Consider the following 21,745-nt stretch of genomic DNA (forward strand, 5'->3'; position numbering starts at 1 on the left):
TTGTATGTCTGTCGGTGCCACCCTGTTTCCACCTCTAGGCTGTGGGTACTCAGTCTGTACAGGCTCAGGGTCTGCCTGTCTTTGGGGTGCTATAGCCTTTCCAGATATGGGGCCAGAGGGTAGTCCCTCCGCAGGGACCGGTAGATGGTGAGTTTCTGGGAGTTCTCTAATTCACTCTTCCAGTCCTCTATGTATTGCATCTTGCAGCTCTCTGAGATCTCTTTTATTTGGGCTTTTGTCAGGGTGTGTTGCTGACTTTGGCTCTACTGGCTGCCGGGGTTCCTGGTTTGCTCTGGGCTCTGGCTCAGCAGGGCTTTATGATGGTAAGAGCTGGGGTTGCTGTTCTGTATGTGCGCCTGGTGCGATAGTGCCCTCTTGTGTATACTGAGCCATAAGGGTAATCGGCCCAGCTTTAACCTACAGGCTATGTTTGAGGTGCTGCGATGGACTTGAAGGAGATATTTGCAGAACTCCAGATGGAAGACTTCGGTTGGGCTTGAATCCCACTTTGTCTCGTCTGGATAGATCATTGGGCCCCATACCTCGCTGCCATACAGCAGTATAGGTGTGATGACGCTGTCGAATATCTTGAGCCAGACTCTCACCGGTGGTTTGAGGTAGCACAGTTGTCTTCTGATAGCATAAAAGGTTCTGCATGCTTTCCCTTTCAGGGTCTCTGCTGCTTGCTTGAGGCTCCCAGTTTCGCTTAGCTCCAGACCGAGGTAGGTATAGCTGCTGGTCTTCTCCAGCGCGGCGCCATTTAGTGTGAGGGAGGGAGTGGAGGTTTTATTATAATTCCTCTTCTGAAACATCATGACTTTGGTCTTCATTTGGTTGATGGGCAAAGCCCATGTGGTGCTTAATGTTTCTAGCACAGCCAGGCTATCTTGGAGGCCTCTTTCGGCTGGGGAAAGCAGCAGGAGGTCATCTGCGTACAGCAGGATCTTCACCTCTCGGTCATGCAGGCTGATACCTAGGGCAGGGGAGGATTCCAGGGCTGAGGCCAGTCCATTTATGTAGATATTGAATAGAGTTGGGCTCAGGCTGCAGCCCTGTCTTACCCAGCGGCTCTGCCGGAAGAATTCCGTCCTCTTTCCGTTCACCATCACACTGCATCGGTTCTCAGTGTATGAGCTTTTGATCACGTCGTAGGTTCTGCCACCTATTCCACTCTCTAGGAGTTTAAGGAACAGGCCTGGGTGCCACAGTGAATCAAAGGCCTTCTTGAAGTCCACAAAACATGCAAATATTTTCCCCTGTTTTTTGCCGTGGACGTTGGTCTTGATGAGGCTTTGCAGGGTGTAAATGTGGTCCGTGGTGTGGTAGTGTGGCTTGAACCCAGCGTGACTTCTGCTAAGGATGTCACGCTGGGTGAGGAAGGTGATGATCCTTTTATTAATGATGCTGTTAAACAGTTTTCCAAAAATGCTGTTAACACAGATCCCTCTGTAGTTTGCTGGATCATATCGGTCTCCATTCTTGTAGATGGGCGTTATGGGACCTTGATTCCAGCTCTTTGGGAAGTAGCCAGCACTCAGGACGTGGGTGAATAGTTTTGCCAGTGTTGCATGTATATCTGGGGAACTGTATTTGATCATCTCTGGACAGGATGCCGTCACTGCCCGTGGCCTTCTTGCATTTCATAAATTTGATTTTGTCTTTTATTTCCAGCACACTAATTGGTATGTCCAGAGGATTTTGGAAGTCTCCTCCATGTCCCTGAGTTTAGTGGTTAGGTGCTCCTCTTCTGGGGTTAGGTCTTCTTCTGGTATATTCTTGTAGAGGCCCTTGAAGTAGCTGTGCCAGATGTTGCCATTTTAAATGTGGAGGGTGCTATGCTTGGACTTTGTGCCGATATGACTCCAGGTTTTCCAGAATGAGTTATCCTGGAGGGAGTCCTCAAGCTTCTGTAGTTCTTGGGAGATGTGCCTCTTTTTTTCTCCTTGAGAATGCGCTTGTATTGCCTCTGTAGGTGTCATGGGCCGCTCTTAGGTCCCTGTTGTTGGGGTCTCTGTGTTTTTGGTTTGAGGCTACCCTTATCGATTTGCATAGTGACTTGCATTCTTTGTCAAACAATTTTTGGCCTTGTTTATTTGTAAGTTTTTTGGGGTTGGTCTATCTATCTATCTATCTATCTATCTATCTATCTATCTATTTATCTATGATTCTATCTATCTATCTGTCTATGATTCTATCTATCTATCTATCTATCTATCTATCTATGATTCTATCTATCTATGATTCTATCTATCTATCTATCTATCTAGCTATGATTCTATCTATCTATCTATGATTCTATCTATGATTCTTTCTATCTATCTATCTATCTATCCCTCTATCTATCTATCTATCTATGATTCTATCTATCTATCTATGATTCTATCTATCTATCTATCTATCTATCTATGATACTATCTATCTACATCTATCTATGATTCTATCTATTATTATTATTATTATTTGTTTATAGAGCATCATTAATTCCATGGTGCTGTACATGAGAAGGGGTTACATACAGAATACATACACAAGTTACAGTAGACAGACTAGTACAGAGGGAAGAGGGCCCTACCCTTGTGGGCTTACATTCTATAGGATTGTGGGGATGAGACAGTAGGTGGGGTGTAGATTGGGCGGCGGCTCCGCACGGTCTTCGGGCGGCGGCTCCGCACGGTGGTCGGGCAGCGGCTCCGCACAATCGTCGGGCGGCGGCTCCACACGGTGGTCTGGCGGCGGCTCCGCACGGTAGTGAAGCAGTGAGGTCATTGTAGATTATATGCATTTCTGAACAGATGGGTTTTCAGGTTCTGTTTGAAGCTTGCAAGGGTAGCAGATAGTCTGACGTGTTGAGGCAGCGAGTTCCAGAAGACAGGGGATGCTCGGGAGAGGATATGAGGTTTCTGAAGTATTCCTGTTTAGCGGAGGTGAGGGCTGAATGAAATGTGTGAATTGCATTTTTGAATGTGGTGAAGTCTTCCTGGGAGTGCGTTTTCTTCCAGCGCCGCTCTGCAGTCCTAGACACTTGCCGTAGTTTTTTAGTGAGGCTGTTGTTCCAGGGATGTCTATTGATTCGTCTCACTCTGCCATGCACAAGGGGAGCGACTGAATCAAAAGTGGATGTGAGAGTGGTGTTGTAGAAAGTGGTGGCACTGTTTGTGTCATGGAGGATCTATCTATCTCTCTATCTATGATTCTATCTATTTATCTATCTATCTATGATTCCATCTATCTATGATTCTAAGTATCTATCTATCTATGATTCTATGATTCTATCTATCTATTATCTGTCATGTATCTATATATCTCTCTATCATCCATCCATCCCTCTATCATCCATCCATCCCTCTATCATCCATCCATACCTCTATCATCCATCCATCCCTCTATCATCCCTCCATCCATCCCTCCCTCCATCCCACAATTCATCCATCCCTCCATCCATCCCTCCATCCATCCAGCCATCCATCCCTCCATCCATCCATTCCTCCATTCATCCATCCCTCCATTCATCCATTCCTCCATTCATCCATCCCTCCATCCATCTTTTCAGCTGAATAATCTGCTTCTGGTTTCTCACCTGCAATATAGAGGTCAAAATAACCAAAACTTCCTATGCTTTTCAATACAGGCAGTGGCTAAGTGGTGAAGCTGCTGCCTATGGAGCAATGAGCTCACGGTTCACGGGTTTGAGTCCTGGCCGCCCTGATAATCTACACCTGATGAGAATTTAATTTAATTTAATTTATTCACTGCACTGAGGGGAGGAGCCGGGAAATCAGCTGTGAGCCACGGGGCTGTAGGACAGTGGCTCTAAAATCGGGCCAGTCCCGCAGAAACCGGAACGGTTGGGAGGTATGATATGAGTGCAATGGCATACTTCCCGAATGTCCTGAATTTGAGGAGCTGTTCCATTGTGTTGAGATTAAGGGTTATATCCTATCTTCAGCTATATCTCTGTCCTCAGGACATACTGATGGAGTGCGGATCGTTCAGTTACATCCTCTTCTGTTCAGGATATAGAAAGACTTAAAGTCCAGTCAAGAACTTTGGGTCATGTGACAAGGCAGTGGAGACAAAGACTAGAAATACAGTCAACGTGTGTGTGTGTTCATTTGGCAGAGTTTTGTGTGTTGATTAGAGATGGATGAATAGTCAAATATTCGGGTTTGTATTATTCTATTATTTGTGTATTCATAGCAATTAACAAACCCAATGCAAGTCAATGGGAAACAACTAATTTTCTGGCGAACCTTCCCAGAAGGTCTGGGAGAGCTTTAAAAATGCTGAAATTAATGGAAAAGTGCTGAACCTGAATGGGAACAGCATGGAGAAAATGCCTGAATGCATTTATGGCTCATATTTGGTTTCTGGGAATAATGTTGTCAGAGTATTACGGGGATTAAAGCAGGAATATTACAAGTACTGAGTAGAGATGAGCCACCCCCCTAGTGTTCAAGTTCGGTTTGGTTCGTCGAACGGCGAGTGTGTTCGTCAAACGCTCGACAAAAGTTCGACGAACACCTTCGAACCCCATTGAAAACAATAGCAGGCAAACACATACACACACATTATACATATGCACATACAGTTAATAATAAACATTGCCATTACACTTACAGTTCCCGCCAAGCGTCCTGCAGTCTCTGTCTCCTGCCACTTCTCCTTCCGATCATCGCTGTGTCCTCCCGGTAACCAGAATTGATGATAGGACCTATCCCTGATGTCATAGCATGTGACCAGTCACGTGTGTATTATCTCATTGGCTACAGACTGGTCACATGGCTATGACGTCATGCTAGGTCCTGTCAGTGCATGTGGCCAGTATGCGGTGCTCGCCTGAGCATCTCCATACTCAGTATACTCAGAGTACCGGCGAGTAGAGTTGAGCGATGTTCGAGGTTCGCCAATTTCATGTTCGAGTGATTTTGGGGGGTGCTCGAGATCGAACTCGAACTCGAGCTTTTTGCTAAAAGCTCGACAGTTCGAGTTACGTTCGAAAATGGTTTGATCACCAAAAGCGTGGCTTTTTACAGTGTGCAGGGACCCATCGCTGGCAGCCACACACAAACACTCACCTGTCCCCAGCCATGCAGTCCCCGGCATTGACGTCCTCAGCGCCACATGGCCCCGCTAGGCTCCACCCACCTCGCACTCCGCCGCCCGCACACATGGCCCCGCTCAGCTCCACCCACCTCGCACTCCGCCGTCCGCACACATGGCCCCGCTTGGCTCCACCCACCTCGCACTCTGCCGCCCGCACACATGGCCCCGCTCGGCTCCACCCACTCCGCACTCTGCTGTCTGCACACATTCTCGGCGGCCGGCTATTGTGAATGATCAGCTGATCGCGCTCATTAGCCATCTGCCGGGAGATCATCTGTTTGTTCTCAAAGGCCAGCCGGCTAATGAGAGCGATCAGCTGATCGTTCTCTCTCTTACAACGGAGTCCGACAATGAATTCTATTCTTGTCATCTGTTGTACAACGCATCAGTCACAAGTGTCAAGCAACGCATGTGACTGATGCAAAACAACGGAAATGTGAACCTAGCCTTACCTGCGGTGATGAAGTCCTGCCCTCCCGACGTCAGTGCTGTCAATGTCCTCCATGGCCGCCGCTTGTCACATCTCCTCTTGCTGCCGACCCAAGATTGTCACTAGTGGTGATGTCACAGGCACCCGCAATACTTGGTTGTGAAGGCGGCGGTCATTGAACTCAGTGACAGCTCTGCTATCAGGAGTGCAGTGATCACTGTAGGTAATGTACCTCGCTATCCTCCTGACAGCAGCACTTGTTATGCCCTGCAGTGACCTGGGCTGACCTATTGATGTTGGCTCAGGTCACTGCATTTCTCTCCCAGGCAATATGGAACATTCTGTGCTTCATTGACTAGGACATTGACTATGGTATGGATCGTCATGGGACCTCCTTGGATTACACCAGACCTGGATTTGTTTTTCTTTCTAATAAATTGGTGAAAAAGGGAATGTTTTGGGGAGTGTTTTTTCAAATAAAAATGTGTTTGTCGTCTATTTTTTTTATTACTGACTGGGTTGATGATGTCGGATATCTGATAGACGCCTGACATCACGAACCCCAGGGCTTGATGCCAGGTGATATTACACATCTGGTATTAACCCCATATATTACCCCATTTGCCACCGCACCAGGCCAACGGGATGAGCTGGAGCGAAGCACCAGGATTGACGCATCTAATGGATGCGCCACTTCTGGGGCGGCTGCAGCCTGCTATTTTTAGGCTGGGGAGAGTCCAATAACCATGGACCTCCCTAGTCTGAGAATATCAGACCCCAGCTGTCCGCTTTACCTTGGCTGGTAATCCACTTTTGGGGGGACCCCCACATGTTTTGTTTTTTTTTAATTATTTATTTAATTTAAAATAACAGTGTGGGGTGTCCTCAGTTTTGGATTACCAGCCAAGGTGAAGCTGCCAGCTGTGGTCTGCAGGCTGCAGCTGCCTGCTTTACCCTAGCTGGCTATCAAAAATAAGGGAAACCCTACGTCATTTTTTTTAAAAAATTTATGTTTTAGCCTAAATACAAGGCTAAGCACCTCTTAGTGCCACATGAATGGCACCAAAGGGTGCAAAATTACAAAATGCAGGAGAGTGGGACATGATGTCTCTTTCTGCCATTATAAAGACAAAAAAGACTGATATGAAGTGTACAAGCACAAGAAAATCACTAGAGCACTCTACACTGTGAAAAGCAGTAGAAAATGGCACTGGAGTGAACATGTGACCGCCTCATGTAGGATGAAGCTATGGATCCTGGGTAAATTTATGTATTTTCCCTCCTTCCGTTTTTTTGCAGTATGCAAAAAAACAGAAGGCACACGGATGACATACGGACCGTATACGGAACGGAAACGGATGCCACATGGATGCACCTGTGAAAAAAATCAGACCGTGTTTTGCGGACCGCAAAAACGGATCGGTCGTGTGAATGTAGCCTTATTCTGATCTGCCGTTTAGAAACAGCAGGTTCAAATAAGTGAATAGCGCCCCCCAGCGTCAGAAAATCTTCGGGGTTTCAGGGGGTAGCTGAGACCCTGGAGATCATGATTTAGGCCGTTTTTTACGGTCCCCACTCACGTGATCACCGGTATGGACCGTATACCGATGATCACGTTACAGTAAATGACAGCGCCGGTAAAAAATTATTTATCTCCCATCTGGCATGAATAAACATCTCAGATGGGAGATAAATCTCCTCTCCGGTCTTCTCCGGTCCCCCGGTGTTGCCAAATTGCCCCCCCGATCCCTTCCCGGACATCCAAGATGGCCACGCGCACAGCAGCGCACCGGCCGCATTCACCCAACTCCTCTGATTTCTGTCGCATGTGCCATGACACATGTGACAGAAAACTTCTCCCCAGGCCCTGCCAGGTCACCCTCTATAACCTCACTGGTGTTCCCCGGTGTCCCACGGTACCTGTGCAGCGTCGATCCCTCGCGGCCCCCTCCTTCACAATAGACGCTGCCGCATACACAGCGTCTGTCAGCTCAGCTTCCTGTCTTCAGTCACAGTGAGTGGCGGTAACCATGCATCTGTAAGCTACTGCAATCCCTTCTCATGAGGTAAGGAGCATAGTTGATCTGGAGAGCTATACAACATTTCCAAATGAAGGTATTTGATTTTATAGTTGCACTGCTGAACGACTACTAAACATTAGAGTCCGTTATACACCACAAGAAAACATGTCTAAATAGCGAGCTCTGTTGTTTAGTATTCATTCAGCTGGATAACTGGACTTAAAAGGGTATTCCATCTCCAAGATCCTATCCCCAATATATAGTAGGTGGAATAGCAATAATATCAGCAAATACCAATATTTGGAAATGTAGAATAGTTCTCCTGATTAGGCATGCCCTTACCTCATGAGCAGGGCATTGCAGCTTTGGTAGCAACAGTTACGACATGGACTCTGCTGCTGTGGACCTGGGGAGAGTGGGTGCAGATTCATTGCACCCACATTCCTCACATGGAGGGTCTGCACTCCTAGAAAATGGGGGATACATTTCCTGAGCGTGCCCTACCATATTCTAGATGGTCCAGAGTCGTCGTGGGACCCCCTTATTTTTTTTCCCTTACAATAAATTGGTGAAAGAGGGAATGTTTTGGGGAGTGTTTTTTCAAACACTTTATTTTTTTGTCTATTTGTTTTGTTAGTACTGACAGTTTGTGACGTCGGGTATCTGATATACGCCATGACATCACAAACTGCTGGGCTTGATGTCAGGTGACCTTACAGCTAGTATCAACCCCATTTATTACCCCGTTTGCCACTGCACCAGGGCACGGGATGAGCTGGGGTGAAGCGCCAGGATTGGCGCATCTAGTGGATGCGCCACTTCTGGGGGGCCTGCGGCCTGCTAATTTTAGGCTGTGAAGGGCCAATAACTATGGACCTTCCCACCCTGAGAATACCAGACCACAGCTGTCCGCTTTACCTTGGCTGGTGATCCAATTTGGGGGGGACCCTACTTTTTTTGTAATTATTAATATTTATAAAATAATTCTAAAAAAAGAGCCTGGGGTGACCTGCACATTGGATCACCAACCACGGTAAAGCTGCCAGCTGTGGTTTTCAGGCTACAGCCGTCTGCTTTATCCTAGCTGGCTATCAAAAATGGGGGGACCCCACGTCATTTTTTTTAACTATTTTTTAAATAAAAAAAATAATGGGCTTCCCTGTATTTTGATTGCCATCCAAGGTAACACCAGGCAGATGGGGGTGGCAACCCGTAGCTGTCTGCGTTATCTGCGCTGAGAATCAAAAATACCGCGGGGCGCTACGTCATTTTTTTTAATGATTTATTTTTACAGTACTGTGATGTCAGGCAATCAAAATACAGGGAAGCCCATTTTTTTTTAGTTATTTAAATAAATAATTAAAAAACTATATATGGGCTCCCACTGCATTTTTTGTATTGCTAGATAAGGGTAAGCCAAGCAGCTACTGGCTGCTAACCCCCACTGCTTGGTGTTACCTTCACTGGCAATGGAAAATCCAGGGAAGCATTTTTTATTTTTTTTTGCCAAAAACTGCAAAAAAAATTACGTGGGCTTTGCCATATTTTTGTATGCTAGCCAGGTACAGCAGGCAGGTACGGGCTGCCCCCAACCCCCAGCTGCCTATTTGTACTCGGCTGGGAACTAAAAATATAGGGAAGCCCATTTTTTAATTATTTCATGAATTTCATGAAATAATTAAAAAAAAAACGATGTCGGCTTCGCCCCATTTTTGTGTCCAGCCAGGTACAACTAGGCAGCTGGGGATTGGAATCCGCAGGACAGGTTAGCCCGAGGTTTCTGGACCCCTCTGCTGCGAATTGCTGTCCGGAGCTGCCCCAGAAAATGGCGCTTTTATAGAAGCGCCATCATCTGGCGCTGTATCCAACTCTTCCAGCTGCCCTGGTGACGGTGGCTCGCTGGGTAATAATGAGATAATACTAGCTTTGTTTTACTAGCTAGTATTAAGCCAGAGATTCTTAATGTCAGGCAAGTTTGACCCGACCTTTAAGAATCTCCAATAAAGGGTTAAAAAAAGACACCACACAGAGAAAAAATACTTTAATAGAAATAAAAACACAGACTCACTTAGAGACTCCATGTTTATTACTCCCTCTCACCCCTCCACGATCCTGCTCTTCTGTCTTATTTCCCCTTCAACCCATGCAGCTCTGCTACATCAGACAGCACAGGGGAGGAAGAATGCTGCTACTCCCCCCATGCAGTCTAATCACTCAATGAGTGAGCAGAGGCTGCGAGTTGGTAAGCGGTGACATCACCGCTGCCACTGTTGCAATAGTAACCTGACAGGCGGGTTACTATAACAACGGTGATCTCCGATCACCTGATTCCCGGCGCCGCTATAATAAATATAAATAATTTTTGGGGGGGCAAAAACTTCTGCATATAGTCTTCGATGGAGTATGCTGAGCCTTGTAGTTCTGCAGCTGCTGTCTGTCTGTATGGAAGAGAGCAGACAGCAGCTGCAGAACTACAAGGATCTAGCATGACGTCCAGCCATGTGACCAGTCTGTAGCCAATGAGATAATAGACACGTGACTGGTCACATGGCTATTTTGACGTCACGGAATGTCCTATCATTAGTGCTGGTTACCGGGAGGATGCAGCGATTATCGGAAGGAAAAGCGGCGGGAGACAGAGTGCAGGACGCGTCGCGGGGACCTGTAAGTGTAATGGCAACGTTTATTAACTTTATGTGTACATGTCTAATGTGTTTGTATGTGTTTGTGTTTGCCTCCCATTGTTTTCAATAGGGTTTGAATTGGTTCGTCGAACGTTCAACGAACTTGTCCTCTGTTCGACAAACTGAACCGAACTCGAACTCTAGGGGGGTGGCTCATCTCTACACATGACACATCAGCTGATTGTATAAAAGCAGTTTACCGGTTGGTAAAAAGCCGGCCTCACTGCTGTACTTATACGATCAGCTGATGTCGTCAGGTCCTGCAGCCATCGGACGTGTCCCAGGAGTCTGCTGACAGGTGAATATGATATTATTTTTTGTACTATTCACTTTTGATTTCGCAGCTGCTTCCACCTCCTGTCTGGACATGGCACAGAGGTGGAAGCAGGGGTGGCGGTACCGGGATGATCCACTCTTCTGTGTTTACCAAAACAAGCAATCCTCTTCCTGTACACGTGACTGTACTACCCACCCCTAGCGTTTATAGCTGCCTTTATAGTTATAGAAACGCTTATGGTAAGTTCACACACTGCGTATTTTTGACACAGCATTTTTGCGCGTTTTTTCCCACAAAAAAACGCACAAAAACGCAGCATCTTAAAAAACGCATCAAAAATGCTTATTTTTGTGTTTTTGGCTACGTTTTGCTGCGTTTTTGCGCACTGCATTTTTATGCATTTTTAAAGATTGTTGAAAAAAAAAAAAAGGTCTGATGTTCTTCATTCTCCATGTGAGGTAGCGCGGTCGGCTGCGCAGCAGAAGACACTGGATCCAGGCATTAAGGTTCACAGCACACGGTGTTTAATCTCCAAACAAAAGTTCACAGCAGTATACATGTCTCTCCAGCAGAGAATCCCAGGGAGTTTGTCAGCACTCCCTCACCCGACACACCTGCCTCTCATTCCTGTTTCCATTTAACCCTTCCTTCAGCCTGTAGGGAAACAGCATTAACCCTAGAGTGGATTTACTTTCTATCATGGAGTGAGCACAACCGGGGTGAGACATACCGGCCATCATAGATAACCCCGGTCACAGTCTCACATACCCCCCCCCTCAGTTCAAGCTTGCGGGGTTGAACTCCCGCCATCAAACACGGGCCGCGGGACAAGGCATCCGCGTTGCCCTGCAACCCACCGGCCCGGTGTTCAACCGTAAACCGGAAGTTCTGCAGAGAAAGGAACCACCGGGTAACCCGGGCATTCCGTTCCTTGGCGGACCTCATCCAGACCAGTGGAGAGTGATCCGTCACCAAGCGAAACTGCCGTCCCAGCAGGTAATAGCGTAGGGACTCCAAGGCCCACTTGATCGCTAGGCACTCCTTCTCCACTACGCTATAATTCCGCTCGGGAGGGGTGAGCTTCCTACTTAAGAAGGTGACGGGGTGTTCCTCCCCCTGAACCACCTGAGACAACACTGCCCCCAGGCCGACCTCTGAGGCGTCAGTCTGTACTATGAACTCCTTCCGGAAATCAGGGTGTACGAGAACGGGCTGTCCGCACAGGACCCCCTTCAGGGCCCGGAAGGAGTCCTCGGCCTGCGGAGTCCAGCGCACCATGACGGACTTCTTGCCTTTGAGAAGGTCCGTCAAGGGGGCTGATAGTCCCGCAAAATCCTTTACAAACCTCCTGTAGTACCCCACAATACCCAGGAAGGCCCTAACCTGCTTCGTGGTCAGGGGTCTAGGCCACTTCTGGATTGCCTCAACCTTGTTAATTTGGGGCTTAATCACTCCTTGGCCTATCACGTAGCCCAAGTAGCGGGCTTCCGTGAGTCCCAACGCACATTTCTTGGGATTGGCTGTCAATCCGGCTGTTCGAAGCGCGTCCACCACCGCTTGTACCTGTTCCAAGTGGGTCTGCCAATCGGAGCTGTAAATAATGATGTCATCAAGGTACGCTGATGCATACGCCTGGTGGGGTTCCAGCACCAAGTCCATCAACCTCTGGAACGTGGCCGGAGCGCCATGTAACCCAAAAGGCAAGACAACATAGTGGAAGAGACCCTCCGGCGTAACAAAAGCGGTTTTCTCCTTGGCGGACTCCGTCAGTGGCACCTGCCAGTACCCCTTGGTCAGGTCGAGCGTGGTAAAATATCGCGCCTGTCCCAGCCTATCAATCAGCTCATCCACCCGGGGCATGGGGTAGAGATCGAACTTGGATATTTCGTTCAATCTCCGGAAGTCATTGCAGAACCTTAAGGAGCCATCGGGTTTTGGTATTAGGACAATCGGACTAGCCCATTCACTCCGGGATTTTTCGATGACCCCAAGGCGTAACATTGTCTTTACTTCGTCCGATATGGCTTGTCGTCGAGCCTCCGGTACCCGGTATGACTTCAGGCGTACCTTCAGGTGGGGCTCGGTGACAATGTCATGTCGTATCAGACTGGTCCTACCGGGCAGCTCGGAGAAGACATCGGGGTTCTGCTGAACCAGCCGTCTGGCCTCTCGCCTCTGTTGCTTGGTGAGGGCTTCTCCGATCCTTACTTCCGGTTCGTCCTCTCCGAAGGTCGCTGAAGCCGGGAGTGGACGACCCGAAGAGGAGGGAGATGGGGGAAACTCAACCATCAGGCTTTCCCGTTCCTGCCACGGTTTTAACAGGTTGACATGGTATATTTGTTCAGGTTTCCGCCTACCGGGCTGCAAAACTTTATAGTTGACCACCCCGACTTTTTCCTTTATCTCGTAGGGGCCTTGCCACTGAGCCAGGAATTTACTCTCCGCCGTGGGGATTAATACCAACACCCGATCCCCGGGTTTAAAGGTCCGCACGGTGGCTTGTCTATTGTAGCGGCCGCTTTGCGCGGCCTGAGCCTCCTGTAAATGCTCCTTCACAATTGGCATGACCGCGCTTATGCGGTTCTGCATTCCTAAAATGTGTTCAATCACACTTTTATGGGGGGTGGGCTCTTGCTCCCATGTTTCCTTTGCCAGGTCCAACAATCCCCGGGGATGTCGCCCGTATAACAATTCAAAAGGTGAAAACCCCGTGGATGCCTGTGGCACCTCTCGGATGGCAAACATCAAATAGGGAAGCATCATATCCCAGTCCTTCCCGTCTCTGGAGATCACCCTTTTTAGCATGGTTTTCAGGGTTTTATTGAATCGTTCTACTAACCCATCCGTCTGAGGATGATACACAGACGTACGCAACTGCTTGATCTGGAGTAGCCGGCATAGTTCTTTGGTCACTTTAGACATGAATGGGGTCCCCTGATCCGTAAGGATCTCCTTGGGCAACCCCACCCGGCAGAACACAGCAAACAACTCCCGAGCTATAAGCTTCGCCGCAGTATGTCTGAGAGGTATCGCCTCTGGATACCGGGTGGCATAGTCAACGATCACTAGGATGTGTTGGTGCCCTCGAGCAGACTTTACGAGGGGCCCCACCAGATCCATCCCTATCCGTTCAAAAGGGACTTCTATAATGGGTAACGGCACCAACGGACTGCGAAAGTGGACCAGTGGTGCGGTAAGCTGACACTCCGGGCAGGTTTCGCAGAACAGTTTTACCTCCCCAAAAACCCCGGGCCAATAAAACCTTTGCAATATTCGTTCCTGCGTTTTCTTGACCCCTAAGTGGCCACTCATCAGGTGTTTATGAGCCAAGTCTAGGACCCGTCGGCGATACGGCTGGGGCACCAGCAACTGCTCTACCCCCACGCCCCGTATTTCATCTACCCGGTAGAGTAAATCCTGTTTAAGAGCGAAATGGGGGTACCTTACCTGGGCACCGGGCAGCTGGGCCACCCCATCAATCACTAACACCCTATTCCGGGCATGTATTAACGTAGGTTCCTGGAGTTGGGCTGTCCCAAACGCATCCGGGGATGCCTCCAAGTCCGGGATGGGCTCGACCGTCTCAGCCTCTCCTGCCAATACCTCTAGGGGCGACCTATCGGGTTCACATTCTGTCCCTATCATGGGAACCCCTACGGCAGGCGTCCCGGATTCGGGATTGTAGGGCTCAGGTCCCGGACTGACCAATATCTGAGGGGACTTAGGAGGTCCCTTCCATAAAGTCCAAAAATAGGGCAGATCCCTTCCTAGGATCACGTCATAGGGAAGAGTGTCAACAAGTCCCACCTCATGTTGCACCTGTCCGCAAGGTGCTGTGATGGTGACCATCCCCGTGGGATAGTCTCGGCGGTCCCCATGTATGCAAACCACCCCCACGGTACGACCTGTGGCCATTACTTTAGCCCTTAGGGTTGATCGCACGAGGGTCACTAAGCTTCCGGAATCCAACAAGCCTATAACCGGACATCCATTCACCTGTATTTGGCACATGTGGGGCTCAGTCTCTGGGGAAACCAGGTCAGCGGTACACACCACCTGAGCATACATTGAACCCCGCCGGGTAACCCCACAATCCATGGGCTCCGTGGTCAGGGGACACTGGGCTTCCATATGTCCCACCCGCTGGCACCGCCAACATCTAATAGGGAAGGAAACCCCTTTGACAAGTTGTCGTTTAGGGTACAGAGCCTTCCGGACCTCAGGAACGGCGGGCGTGGCCTCAGCCGGGACGGTAGCGGACTCCTGTACCGGTGTCGGCGGTGGGTCCTTGGCCCTAGGCTTGGAGGGGCCGGACCGACGGGCGGTACGCAAAGTCTCAGTGTCCCGTATCAAGTCCTGCGTAGCCACATGCCGCTCTACCAGGGACACTAATTGGTCCAGGGTACTCGGGTCACCCTGTCCTACGGTGACGGGTAAAGTGCGTACAAAACGATCCACTACTACCCTTTCCACCATTTGCGCCGGGCTCAGAGTGTCAGGCTGCAACCACTTTTTTACAAGATGTAATAAGTCATAGGCCTGGGAGCGTACGGGTTTGGCTTCCTCATAGAACCACTGATTTACCCGCTGAGCCCGTACATAGGTATTTACCCCCAACCGAGCCAGTATTTCGGCTCTCAGGGTCACATAGTCAATGGCGTCCTCGGTACAGAGGTCCAGGTACGCTTTTTGGGGTTCCCCCGTCAGATAGGGCGACAATACCTCAGCCCACTGGGGGGTCGGCAGCTTTTCCCGCTCGGCCACCCGCTCAAACACTGCCAGGAACGCTTCCACATCATCCCCCGGGGTCATCTTTTGCAATGCTTGTCTCACCGCTTTCCGGACGCTACCGTCGTCTCCCGATCCCGGGGTTGTTGCTGCCGGTCCACCACGGATTGCCTTGGCCAGGAGAACCATCTGTTCTTGGTGCCTTTTTTCCTGCAATTTCAAGGATTGCTGGTGCTGTTGCCGCTGTTCATCAGCTTGTTGCCGCTGTGCATCAACTTGTTGCTGCTGTGCAGTCACTTGTTGCCGCTGTGCATCAACTTGTTGCTGCTGTTGCTCCAACGCCCGGAGCAGGTGGGTATTCACCTGTCGTTGCTGTGCATTAGCCTCTTGTTGCTGTGCATTAGCCTGAGCCAAATGCTTTAGTATGTCCTCCATGGCGTTGCTGGGTTTGGGCCGTAGTATAGCTGCTTGAATCCAGGACATGTGCTACCGGATCACCAGAAAAGGAAGTACACCTCACCGGGCTGGCATGCCCGCATTCTCCACCATATGTGAGGTAGCGCGGTCGGCTGCGCAGCAGAAGACACTGGATCCAGGCATTAAGGTTCACAGCACACGGTGTTTAATCTCCAAACAAAAGTTCACAGCAGTATACATGTCTCTCCAGCAGAGAATCCCAGGGAGTTTGTCAGCACTCCCTCACCCGACACACCTGCCTCTCATTCCTGTTTCCATTTAACCCTTCCTTCAGCCTGTAGGGAAACAGCATTAACCCTAGAGTGGATTTACTTTCTATCATGGAGTGAGCACAACCGGGGTGAGACATACCGGCCGTCATAGATAACCCCGGTCACAGTCTCACATCCACTAGTGTATGCAGTAGAGCAGACAGCTGCAGAACTACAAGGCTCAGCATACTCCAACCAGGACTGTATGCAGTAGTTTTTTGCCCCCCAAAAAAATTACGTGGGCTTCGCCATTTTTTTGCATGCTAGCCAGGTACAGCAGGCAGCTACGGGCTGCCCCAACCCCCAGCTGCCTATTTGTACCCGGCTGGGAACCAAAAATATAGGGAAGCCCTTTTTTTTTTAATTATTTCACGCATTTCATGAAATAATTAAAACAAAAATGACATGGGCTTCACCCATTTTTTGTGTCCAGCCAGGTACAACTAGGTAGCTGGGGATTAAAATTCGAAGCACAGGATGCCCAAGCTTTCTGGTTCGCAGCCGCTCCAGAAAATGGTGCTTTCATAGAAGCGCGATCTTCTGGCGCTGTATCCAACGCTTCCAGCTGCCCTGGAGATGGGTGGCTCGCTGGGTAATAATGGGGTTAGGGCTAGCTGTATATTATCAACTGGTCCTAAGCCCGAAATTCATGGTGTCACGCCAACATTAGACATGGCCACTATGAATTTCCAGTACAGCTAAAAAATACACAGAAAAATATTTTTAGTAGAAATAAAACACAACACAATTAGTGACTCCATCTTTATTGGAATAAAGAACCCCCCTACGCAGTAATCCTGGGTTGAGGGTACCACGCCGTCCAATCCGGATCAAATATCATCTGATCGGTTTGCTGGAAGACATACCGATCAGATGATGTGTCAGGTTCAAGGGCCTGAATCAGATGACACAGCAGCTGATTGTATAAACGGCTTTTATACAATTAGCTGATGCATCAGTGCAAAAAAAACCAAAACTACACACTTCTGTGTAGACTTCCGTCCGATCGCTGCAGGACCCGGCGGTAATCAGCTGATGAAGTCTCCCGATGGCATCAGCTGATAGTTTAGCCGGCTGGGCGGTAAAAAGCCAGCCTCATCGCTGGACTTATACTGTCAGCTGATTCCATCAGGTGACCGCATCAGCTGATCACCGGCAGGTCCTGCAGCTATCGGACGTGTCCAGGGAATCTACACACAGCCGGAGGGCTGGTGGTACCGGGAAGAGGAGCTGGGAGCGGACATGTCGGGAGTCTGCAGACAGGTGAATATGATATTTTTTTTCTGCTGTTCACTTTTGATTTCGCAGTTGCTTCCAGCTCCCTCCCGGACATGTTGCAGGACGGGAGCAGACATGGCGCCGGACGGAAGGTGGTAGAAGCAGGGATGGCAGTACCAGGAGGATCCACTCTTCTGTGTTGACCAACACAAGGAATCCTCTTCCTGTACACGTCACTGTACTACCCACCCCTTGCGTTTATAGCTGTGTTTATAGTCATAGAAATGCTTAGGGTCCCGTCACACATAGTGACGCACCAACGATCCGACCAGCGATCCGACCTGGCAGGGATCGTTGGTGCATCGCTACATGGTCACTGGTGAGCTGTCAATCAGGCAGATCACCAAAGCGACCAGCCACCAGTGACCCGTGTAACGACGCTGTGCTTGGTAACCAAGGTACACATCGGGTTACTAAGCAAAGCGCTTTGCTTGGATACCCGATATGTACCCTGATTACCAGCGTACGCCGCTCTTAGACTGCCAGCGCTGGCTTCCTGCAGACGTAGCCAGGGTACACATCGGCTTACTAAGTAATGCACTTTGCTTGTTTACCTGATATGTACCCTGGTTACCAGCTTATTGCAGGCTGCCAGCGCTGGCTCCCTGCACACGTAGCTGTAAAAAGCTACAGTTATGCTTTTGGTAATCGAACCATTATCGAATATAACCTCGAACTCTCGAACGTTAAGCAAATCGTTCGAGTTCGTCGAAAGACTCGAACATTGCCAAAAACAACTTGAATTTGAAATTAGCGAATGGTTAAATTCGAACAACGCTCATCTCTAGTACTGAGATTCCTGTGGCTGTCACACTGTTTCCTGATCTGATTATTAGATCTCATGCATATTCACTGCTTCTCCTGCCCACCTTCTGTGACAGCACCTGTAATTTGCTGCAGTCAGACTGCTGGAGTACCAGTGTCTGTGATTGGTTGCTCTAACAGTAGCTGTCTGTGGCAGGACAAGGAGTGTAAAAATAAATAAATAAATACTTTGAAAATAATACTTAGGGTCCCCCATATATTGATACCCAGCACAGATAAATCAGATGACTAAAGGCTTCAGCCCCCAGCTGTGTGCATTATCTTGGCTGTGTAGCAAAATATGAGGGACCCCATCCTCTTGTTTTGTTAATTATTTAAATAAATAATTGTAAAAAAACAGGATGCAGTCCCTCCAATTTTAATACTCATCCAAGATAAAGTGGACAGCTGGGGGACAATATTTTCAGGCTGGGAAGTCACATGGTTATTTTCCTTCCCCAGCCTAAAAATAGCAGCCCGTAGCCACTCCCATAGTTGTCGCATCCATTAGATGTGACATTGTGCTTTACCCTGCTTCTATATACACTATACTGATGATGGAAGAGAATTTAATATATATTTATGTTTCAATTATAGTCAATACTCTAAGTTATTTTCATTTCTTATTGTATCTAGTTTTTGTTTTTAGTTTCCGTCTTACCTTGAGATAGTGGCTCACAATCATTAACATTATTTTTCTTTCCCTTTGACTTCTTGATTTCTATTTGATTCTTTGATTCTTTGGCTTCTAATTTGAACTTTGTTATCTGTTTAAAAATTAAAACATTATCAACATACAAAAATGTATATGCTGTGGTAAAATGGATAGCAAAATTAGAATCCCAGTTATGGAATAGATTGACGTGCTTACTCCTTAAGAGCATATTTTAAACAAAACGACCTGGAGTCTTTTTAGCTCAAAGTATGAACATTGAAGAAGTTATTAAAAACATAGCAGTACTTTTATATTTAATTTATTTAATCATATTTATCCTATATGTAACTAGGAATAACCATTAATATGTAACACGAATCTCGTGATTTGACTTTCCTGGTGTAAATTTATGTAACAAAGGGAATGTCCAGCCTTTCATCTGAGGTCATCTATTGTTTTCACATAATATGTTATTAATAACGTCTTCAAGAAAATGTTGTGTTCTTACTTTGTGCTAAAAAAGACCCTAGTTCGGTTTGTTTAAAATGTCGTAAAATGGAGTACAAGGTAGCATACAGAATCTACGAGAAGTTATTTGACCCCTGATGGTGGTGATATTTGCCCAAATTCCAGGCAAAATTTAATTTTTAATTTTAACAGACGTACCATTTTAAAGTGAGTCAGTGAGCTTATTATTTCTGACTTCCTGGAAATAAGTGAGATGCTTGCTGATTGAAATTAGACAATTTTCATATGTAACACATTTGAATTTTTTATAATCTCATATTTTATTAATTGCAGCACACTGTGAGGTTGAAGTCTGGCATATTCATGTGCTGTGGCATTCTATCACTCAAACACTGATGACATTGATCTATATATTTTCAAAAGTTGTCAGGTTCATGTGGCACCCCTGAGGTGTCAGGTGCCACAGGGTACTGTATCCAATTACAGGTGCAGTACTTATCCAAGGTTCCTGGGAGACCAGTGCAGGTAAACACCAAACAACACCATTTAAAACACACATTTCTGTGCCCTTTTTCCAGACTGGGTAACAGGCTAGAGATGGATCTGATTGGTTGGGACTTATCCAATCCCACTTGTCAGAAACTCAGGAAGGGTAGGGGCTAGTCTGGACAGTTGACCGCTGACAGGGACATTCGAAAAGTCAGTCAGGAGTTGATGTTGAGTCAGGGAGGGTGTGAGGAGATTCAGGTCCAGGGAGAAACACGAGGAGTGACATCGGTGGGACAAAAAGGAGTACGGTCGCCGGGGAGAGTACGGTGTCAGTACTTACGGGACCGAGCACAGGTGGGCTGCAGATACCTAGTACAGAAATATGCTTTAGGCTCACCTGTTAAATCTGCCAGGTGAGAGGATCATCAAGGTTCCTCACCGATTTTAGAGTCAGGGGCACAGCAGAAACGAGAGAACCTGGGAACTGGGACAGAGGTGCAACCCATTGAGAGGTTCAAGCTGCCTGCAAGGACTGTGAGACCAGGAGGGGACGCCAAAACACTTCAGACCACGGGGACCCACCAATTACAGAAGGCTACATGGAAGAAGAGCCCACCAGGTCACAACACTTGCACCGGGATCAAACCAACACAGGGTCATCTGAGACCCAGATTGGCAGGGTAAGCCCCATAAACAGGCATACCAGACTTGGCGTTGGAGAGCTGGTCCCATAAACAGGCATGCTCTCTTGTGCAGAGCCAGGCCACATAAACAGGCATGCTCTCTGGTGGTGCAGAGCCAGGCTTCATAAACAGGCGTACTCTGAGGTTGGTACCTGTCACTGTGAGAGTTTGTGGCTACAGCTGCGACTGCACATCTCTCCTGGAGACAAAGATTCCTTCTTTAACTCCGGCCTCCACGATGAACCCATACCCGATGCGCAGGTTAAACTCTTCTACTACCCCATGGTGGAGAGGACCTCTGGCCTGTAACCCGGTCTGCCACAGGGACTTCTTCTCTTGCAAATCCCTGGCCTCCACTCACTCTTTCTCAGGGGTAGGCTGCACAAGGGGGTGTCTTGCCCTCACACGCTGCTGTCCTCTACGGGCTAGCCTCCTCATCACCATCACTTGGTCTTCAGCTGACTCCCAGGTCACGCATACTAGGCATGTAGGCTGTCAGGTCTTCTTCCTCGGCAGGGAATGCTGCAGTCTCTTCTGGTCATTGGGGGCACATCAGCGCAACCTCCAGGGCCCCCGTACTCTCTAAGGGTGCTATGTCCTCCTCCAGTTGATCTGGCAGCGGCTCCGGGGATGAGCCTTCAGCAGCTGGGCATGGTGGTGAATCCCTCGCTAGCAGTATGGGCGCTGGGACCGCTTCAGGTCTGGATGGCAGCCTGGGGACCAGGTACTTGTCCAACAGGTGTGCCGGGAACTGAGTTTTTAAGTCTCTTTTTAGTTGAGCCCCTTCTTCGTCCGCTTCTGGCAGGAGCACAAGGGCGGCATCCCCAGTTAGCGACTGGGGCGCTGTGACTTCTGGTTTGCAGGTAGGGGCAGAAGGCATTGCGGCCTGGTCTGGTCCGGCCGTAGGCACTGCTCTGAACGTCGCAGCAGGGACCGCAGCAGGAATTGCATCAGAGGTCGCAGCAGGGATCGTAGCAGGGATCGCAGCAGGGATCGCTTTGGCCTCCGGCAGCAGCGCCGGCAGGGTCAGCACACCCGATCGGGCAGGGGCTGTGTAAGACTCACCCTGGGTTAGGCCAGACATCTCCCACAGCAGGGTAGCCATCACCGGTGACGACTCCAGGTCGGCGTGCGTGGCATCTCCACGCGGGCCTCGCTGCACCAGTATCTGCAGATTTTGTATGGCCAGCACCATCTCCTTCCTCCACACGGCTATCTCCCACCTGCTCTGCTCCTTCATCCTGTTGGCCATCCTCCCGACTTCAGCCTCCAGTAAGCGGCGGTCATCGGCCTGGTCCATCCCAGCACTTCCTGGTCTCTGCTTGCAGACTCCATCTTATCGTGCTCGCTGTTCAGTTTTGTTTCTTTTTCCACCAGCCTGGGACATCCCCACCGTC

Source organism: Anomaloglossus baeobatrachus, chromosome 2, assembly GCF_048569485.1.
Source record: "Anomaloglossus baeobatrachus isolate aAnoBae1 chromosome 2, aAnoBae1.hap1, whole genome shotgun sequence".
Lineage (NCBI taxonomy): Eukaryota > Metazoa > Chordata > Amphibia > Anura > Aromobatidae > Anomaloglossus > Anomaloglossus baeobatrachus.